Here is an 8,099-nt window from a genome sequence, read left to right as displayed (position 1 = left end):
GAAACTGCCTCCCCAGTGTGCATAAAAAACCCATTGCTGTTGAGCCAGTTTTGACTCATAGCAACCCTATAGGACAGAGTAGACCTGCCCCATAGGGTATCCAAAGCTGCAATCTTTAAAGAATCAGACTGCCACATCTTTTTAGTACAATTAAGTAGTTATGGAGATGGGGGAAGCGAAACTCACAATGGGAAAGCACCTGCTTTCTCTGCAAGAGCAAAAGTGATCTTTTGGTTTGGGTATTTTACAAAAGGCTAAAGTGGAGAGGTTGATGCTGGCAAAATACTACTGAAAGTATATCCCCCAACAGGAACCATCTTACTTGCAAGGTTCAGGGGCAAAGCCAAGGCCCTTGTCTCAGAAATGGAAACCAGGGGGAGACTTTCCAGTAGACACTTGATCTGCTCCTGGCCCAATTTGATCTTGTCATCCAGTTTTCACTGCTCAGTGAGGTGTGTTGTCTTTATTTTCACAAAATGCTCATGATCCTGGAGTTGTTCCTCCAAAAGGTAATTGGACAGGATGTCCAACACCACCTGTTTTCTTTAATCGAGGTCTCCTTGAGCTCTCAGGCATCCTTGTGCTGCCAAGCCAGGATCTTCCTCTTCTCATTGACAGAGGTCCTTTCTTCATTATTGGCATCTTCCTCAAGGCTTCTAAGGATGACAGTAGCAGGTTTACCAACTTGTCCAAGTCCTCTGTGAATATTGTATACTTGCCAAACTCATTGGGCTTGCAGAGCTCACTGATCAAAGCTTCCATCTCTTCTCCCAAGGTGTTATTGAGCTTGATGTCCATCAGCAAGCCCCCCCACCCCCCACTTTGCTTCCTAGAGGGTCTCAAGCTTATGGATGAGGCTTTCAATGAGCTCAGCCTTCTTTGTGTTGACATCTACCTGCTCCTCTTACTCAGTTACCTCTTCTGACATATCTTTGATTGTGTTCAGAAGTTCAGCCTTGGGAGCTGACACAATGTTTTAAGCAGGACAGTTGACAGCTGACCTGCCCACTGTTTCCTTTTCTTCACTCCTCTTGCTTTTGCATCCTGGGAAGTTGACAGCTATCTGCATGGCCTTCCACTTTATGCTGTCTTCCTTCAGCAAGTTAATATCTTGGGTAAACAAACTTTCTATCATGTCCATAGTTGTCTTCATCCTGGAGTCTCGATCTAAAATGTCTCCCAGAGATTTGTCTTGGTGGACAATTTCCTTGGCAAGGACCTCTGTTCTGACATCTTCTGAGGTCTTCTGAGGAGAGCACTAACTTTCTTTTCTAAACCCTGAGTTTCACTGACTGGACTATGGATGAGGCTGTAAGCCCAGATGGGAGGTGGCCACCCTAGGCTTGGCTGCTTGCCAAGGGAACCAGAAGGTTGGGGCTTGGCACCCATGATAGAGGGTGGGTGGGCCTCCGTTGCCTCTGAAGCCACGTGGAAGTTTGGGGCCTAGAAGCCAGTGTCTATCTGCCAAATGAGCTGCACCAGACACTGGCCTTTCCCTTGCTGTCAACACCTTGGAAAATTGGCTAAACTGGTATGGGGTGTCCTCATAAGCCTCACTGTCCAACTGTGCCTCACACACATCTTGCGGAGGGGTGGAGGAAATCATCCATGCTATTCCCTAGGGCTTCCAGGCTCAGTGAAGGAGTGAGGGTGAGGGAAGAGCTTCAAATGTGGGGCTGGAGGTGGCACTGGATGGCAAGTCCTTCACAAACACTTCATCCTCATAATCCTCCCAAGGTGGTGGGGAGGCCCGTGGAACTGACTCGAGTATTTGGAGGGAGACCCTGCCTGGAGTGCTTGGTGTGTCTGGGTCAGAAGTGGTGCTTGAACTTGGAAAAATCCTTTTTTTTTTTTTAAATAGCACTTTAGGTTTGCGAACTCAGGTAAGAAGGGTTCTTCAGGAGGGCTGTAGACTGAGGCCTGTTTCACTTAAGCAAGAGGAAGCCCCTGAGACAAGGAGACCTTCTTCCTAATTCCCTCTGGATTCAGGGCCTCTTGGATTTGGAGGCTGGGTCAGGCTGAAATTGCTGCTTGAGGGGGGTGGTGAGGGTCACTGCAGGGATGAAGGGTGAAAGAGGCTGTCACCCTGCCTGACCATCCCTTCAAGCATACTGGTCTGCAGCAACCTGTTAGCAGTAGATGGAGGGAACAGTTGAAGGCACATTTGAACTGAATACGGTCAGTGGTATAGCCCTGGTGTCTGTGGGTTGGCCTGGCATTTCCTGCTGGCAGTAGCCTGGGACAAGGTGTTCTGCTGGTTCAGATGCTCCAGGGTTCCAGAACATTCACTGAGAACTGAGGGCCCACCAATTGCTTTACACCTGTACCACCTCAACCAGGGTTAGGATAAGGAATGAGTGCCCCATCTCTTACAGCCTCTTTCTGAACAAGCTGAGTGACCTAGATCTAGTGCCAGCCAAAGAGCTCCATTCTTTAACAAGAAGACCAGAGCCATTGCTGTCCCCCCGAAAGCACATCCTGGTACTTGTTGTCTGCCTGGGGGATGACCTGGATCTCAAGTGGACAGGGACAGCCAGGAAGTCTGAATTTTCCTTCAGGTCCTTGGCTAACTTGGACTTTCTGGCCCTCTCAGCCGCTGGACCACAGGAGGACGGCTCCTCAGGGTTCCTGTTCACCTTCTGGGCACCCCGCAGCCCTCCACTGAGCAGCTCGGCCCTGCCGGCTCCCCCGAAGCCTTGTGGTCGCTGCACTGCTGCTCGTTGAGATGGGGCCACCTGTGAAGGAGCTGCTGCAATCCTGCAGGAGACAAGCGAACTCCCCCCAGAGCCCGCCTCCCTGCTGCGCTGCAGGCTCCACTGAGGCAGCGGGTGCAGGCTGGGAGCAGAGGCGAGGCCAGCGTTCAGGCGCCAGGCGACCCGGCCGGAGCTAGGTGCTCTGGGCACGGTTCCGAAGAGGCCTGGTTCCTGGAAGCCGCAGCCCGCTGGGGTTGAGGGCGACCTGCCGGACCTGCGTTGAGGGTACTTGCCAGTGTGCTCTGCAGGAACTGCTTCAGCTCGGGTCGAACAGGCTGAGGGTCGGGCAGGCCTCGCCTTTGCTCACGGAGGACCTACGCCGCTTCGCCTCGGTGCACTGCGGAAACGCAGCCCCTTCCTCTGTGGATCCATGTGCCAGCTCGGCCACCTCTGAGACCCCCCCACGTTCATCTTCTTGGGCTCCGGGTAAGAGTGCTTCTTCTGCTCAGGGTCAGGCGCGGGCGTGCCTGTCTTGGGGTAGCTGGGGGCACTGGCCGGGCCGGGGCGCCCTGGGCCGGGGTCACGCTGTTCATTGCTGGTGTCCCGGGGCTCTGTAGCCCCATGTGGGCCCAGGAGGGCCTGAGTTGCCAGGGTCTCGACACCATGAGTACCCAGTTAGAGGTGCCTCCGTCGAAAGCAGGTGGTTCCTGGGACTCGGGACTAGGAATCCTTGATGCTGTCCCGGTAGGTGCAGATGAAGGGGCCGTCCAGCAGGGGCGAGTGGGGGGTGCCAGGCCTTCATCCCACCATGTGACCTCCCTTTTGGCCTCGCTGAAGAGCTGAAAGTTCTCTGGTTGTGGGGAAAGTGAGCACGCTGCCTTGAGTAGGGGGACACGGCAGCCATCTGCACCCCTCTTTAGCTGCTGACTGCATGCCTGCCAGGAAACATCTTCTAGCTTCACCTCTCTGTTTTGGAGGTGTTCCTATGTATGGCCTAGAGGTTCGGTGGATTCAGAAAAACAGTGGTTCTTGGCTCCTCGAATTCATTCCCAGAAATGCTGGAAGTTGAGACTGTCCACTGGGCCTGTAGGTATGGCCATAACTAGAACAGCCCACACTTGAGGCTCTCTGGCTCCCTTGCTGTCACTACTCGATTTCGGAAAGCTTCTACAGCAGGGAGCACTAGGACTTCCGGTGCTGAGGCTTTGCAGAGCTGAGACACTTCCTGAGGTGAGCCTCCCCCTGCCCAGGCTGTATGTCTGCTGGTGCCGTGGAGAGGAGGACTCCTCATTCCGTGGGCCTGAGCTGTGGAAAGAGGCTGAAGTACTGGTTCTCTCCTGGGGCTTTCCTCGGACTTTGGAGAGGAAACGGACCTGTCCAGATGGCCCCTATTGTCAGGAACAGCTTTCCTTCCAGAGTCCTCAGCCTGGGTGTTGACTTATGGCAGGCCTGCCATCTGGAGAGCCCTCCTGAGATCCCCCTCCTAGCTTCTGGATGGTTTGTCTATTTAGAGTCTGGGGAAATTAGAAGGCTGACTTGTCTTGCCAAAGGTAATTGATAGGCTAGGCCTTCTGTCTCCTGCCGCCTCTGGGATTTGGCATTGTGGTCTTCCTGGAAATCAGCCTGTGAGGGCATGGAAGATCTCTTGTCTTTTTCCACTTCCAGGCCTGAGCCTGAGGGAGTTTATGGCTGTATGACTATATTGATTAGAATACGGTTCATTGCTGATGGTGCTCTTTCTCTTATCGGGATGTGGGCTATTGCTTTGCAGGGACATGAAATGTCTTCTCAAGGAGGTATCCTCCTTGTTTTCAGGAACTGATGGGAAATAGACTTTGTAGGGGACCAACTTGATGTTAGTTTCTGATTTCTTCTCCACTGAGGACAATGAATTATGTTCTAGGGCCTGGTAGAAGGCAAACTCAGGCCTGCTAGACCCATTTTGGTCTCTATTCTCATCAAAGGTAGACATTTTGTCACAAGCTGTCGGAGGGGCTGTGTATCCACTCTTCTTGGCCATTGCAGGGTAGGGCATGTTATTACTGCTCATGGAAGCCTGGGGAACTTGGGCAAAGTGTGGATCCAGGGAAGGTACAGGGTAGATGCCAGTTGGGAGCAGAGGCAGGCCTGGTTGCACCTTCTGGGTATAATTACGCTTGAGCTTCACTGGTGGCCTGCTCTCTGAACTCCTCTAGTACAGTATGCATCTGTTGGTCTATGAATGGAGACTTTAGGAGCATGGTGAGTTTTCCTGAGGCCAGTAGAACCATTTCTGATCAAAGCTAGACCATGAGCTGGGCTACTGGAGGTACCAGACAGATATATAACCATCACTGTGAGCTGAGGGCAGGAGTAAACTCACCTTAGAGGTAGGTTGTCACTGGCAGTCTTCAAGGAACTGCTGGTTCCAGGATGGGGGTCGGACTCCCTTGCCCCTAAGAACATTATGCCGTTTGTCGTAACCCTGACCTTCAAACCCTACTTTGAAGAAGCAGGTGTGAAAAGTTTACCTCGTACACTGCTGAGACTCCTCTCAGGGTATCACAGAGTGTCTTGACATTGAATGTCTGCCTGCCTGCTTCATCCCTTTCAGGAGGCCACTTTGAGCTGAAGTGGTGTCCATGGAGCCTATACGTTCTTGACCAGAGATGCCAGGAGGCGGATACCCTAGGATACTAGAGCTGGTAGAGGAGGAGCTATGAGCCAGGTGGTCAGGGCTCCTGGTGGACTTGGCAGGGGAAAGAAGATAGCAGGGTGGGCATCCTGCACTGGGCTTCAGGCTCTCCATGCTCCCCTAGGAGCTGTACTGGTCAGTGCTCTGCCTCAGATAAGCATGGTCATAGTTGGAGAGGTCACTTGTAAAGGAGCTGGAATGGTAGCTATGGTGCCAAGAAATGCCAGTTGTGGCCTTACATATTCGCATCATGATGGCATGGGGTTGATTCTCCTCAAATTTGTTTAAATGCCAAAAGTGACGTTGGCCTGCAGGTTCCCTGGTCCTGTGCTTCACCTGAAGTTCAACTCCTGCCAATCACGTTGCTTTCCTGTGCAGGGGGTCACAGGTGAGGTGCTTTGGGCTGAAGGAGTTGGAGGTGGCAGTACCTGCAAGGCCCTGCTCTACACAAGTGTCTCATCGCAGTTCACTGGGCCACTGCAACCCCCAAGTTCAAACCTTATGGCCACTGCTTGGAGGAGGTGGTTCGGGACAACCATGTGCTTAGCAATGGGCAGCTCTGCCTTGACCTGTAGCTGCCTGGGCTACAGCTGCAGGGACTGAATGAGGCTGTGGGGGGCCAGTGATGTGTTTTTCATTTCAAATTTCAATTATTCATTTCTAGTATATAGGATTCCGACTCAAGTGACCCTATACCAAACCAAACCAAACCAAACCAAACCAAACCCGTTGCCATTGAGTCCATTCCAACTCATAGGGACCCTATAGGACAGAGTAGAACTGCCCCATAGTAAAACTGCCCCATAGGGTTTCCAAGGAGTGGCTGGTTGATTTGAACTGCTGACCCTTTAGTTAGCAGTCAGGCTCTTAACCACCACACCACCAGGGCTCCTTATGAGTTGGAATCGGCTCCATGGCAACAGGTTTGGTTTATTTAGTATACGGGAAAGCAGTTGACTTACATATATAACCTTGTAACCTGCAACCTTGCTGTAGTTGCCAGGAATTTTTTGTTGATTCTTTGAAATTTTCTACATAGGCTGTCATATCATCTGCAAACAAAGAGTTTTATTTCTTTCTTCCCAATCTGCCTACCATTTATATCCTTTTCTTGTCTAATTGTATTAGCTACAACTTCCGGTATGGTGAATAGGAATGGTCAGAAGGGACATTCTTGTTTTGTTCTCCATCTAGGATGGAAACACCTAGTTCCTTACCGTTAAGTATGTTAGATGTAGGTTTTTGTAGGTGTTCTTTATCAAGTTGAGTAAGTTGTCTATTTCTAGTTTGCTGAGAGTTTTTATCATGACTGGGTATTGGGTTTTGTCAAATACTTTCTCTGCCTCTGTTGATAGGATCATATGATTTTTCTTCTTTAGCCTGTTGATGTGATGAATTACGTTACTTGGTTTTCAAATGTCAAACCAGCCTTGGATACCCGGAATAAATCTCATTTGGTTATGAAGTATAATCATTTTTATACATTGCTGGATTAACTTTTCTAATATTTTGTTGAGAGTTTTTGCACTTGTGTTCGTGAGAGATACTGGTCTGCAATTTTCTTTCCTAGTTACGTCTTTATCTGCTTTTGTTTGTGATTTCAGTGATCAATATTAATGGAGGGAATCTGGAGAAAAGGGTGGAAAATACTTTTTTCTGTCAAGATTATAAAGCATAAGCTAATGGCTGGCGTGGTGGAAGCTCTGTGTGCAGAAGTATGACTTTGGCCTAACTGTCACTCTGCCTGAGATTCAGCCATTATATTTATATTTATTTACATAATAAAAAATAATATTTATATTATAATGTTATCTTATTTAAATGAAGGGACTACTATATTAAATTGTTATCAGATACAAACTTAGATGTTTTATAACCTATTAAATTGTTTTTCACCGTGGTAATATATTAAATGGAAAAAAGAACTGAACTATTTACATGTGCGGTAGTTTGGGAGCAAAGGACGATTCGGACACATAGGTTTGGGCTGATATAACTCTGGTATTCTGTAGTAAAAACCAGAGGTATCAAAGCCGTGTAGTAAAGCTTTGAAAAGAGCTCTGAGATGCTCCAAAGAAAAATTTTGTGCCATAGACATTTTTTTTGTAGGAATGGGCTTGCTTACCTCTTTGCAAGAAATTACTGTTTTTTTTAAATATATTTTAACTATCCTCTCCTATTCCATCAGAGGAAACCCTGGTGGCATAGTGGTTAAGGGCTACGGCTCCTAACCAAAAGGTTGGCAGTTTGAATCCACCAGGCGCTCCTTGGGAACCCTATGGGGCAGTTCTGCTCTGTCCTATAGGGTCGCTTTGAGTTGGAATCAACTCGACGGCAATGGGTTATGGTTATGGGGGTTATTCCATCAGAGGGAAGGACCAATTATTGTTCAATAAAAAACTGTGGCAGTTACTGCATGCATGACTGATGTTGTTAGGTGCCATGGAGTCAATTTTGACTCATAGTGACCCAATGTGTCAGAGTAGTACAGAAATGTGTTCACTGGAGACCAGTGTTCTTGTGTATTAATCCAGGTATGTTTGTTGGTCTTAGGACTTGGGTAAGCCTATGATAATTGAGGAAACGCTGGTGGCATAGTGGTTAAGTGCTATGGCTGCTAACCAAAAGTCAGTAGTTCAAATCTACAAAGCACTCCTCGGAAACTCTATGGGGCAGTTCTACTCTGTCCAATAGGGCTGCTATGAGTCAGAATTGACTCGATGGCAGTGGGT

General features: G+C 49.1%; 1 pseudogene; it reads right to left on the bottom strand.

Annotated features, from left to right (window-relative positions):
* Positions 1 to 209: 209 nt before the first annotated feature.
* On the bottom strand, positions 210 to 5,759 carry LOC100677377 (protein Shroom3-like; annotated as a pseudogene).
* Between the last annotated feature and the right edge of the window lie 2,340 nt (positions 5,760 to 8,099).

Source organism: Loxodonta africana, chromosome 23 (genome assembly GCF_030014295.1).
Source record: "Loxodonta africana isolate mLoxAfr1 chromosome 23, mLoxAfr1.hap2, whole genome shotgun sequence".
Taxonomy (NCBI): Eukaryota; Metazoa; Chordata; class Mammalia; order Proboscidea; family Elephantidae; genus Loxodonta; species Loxodonta africana.
This window is presented reverse-complemented; position numbering and strand designations above follow the sequence as displayed.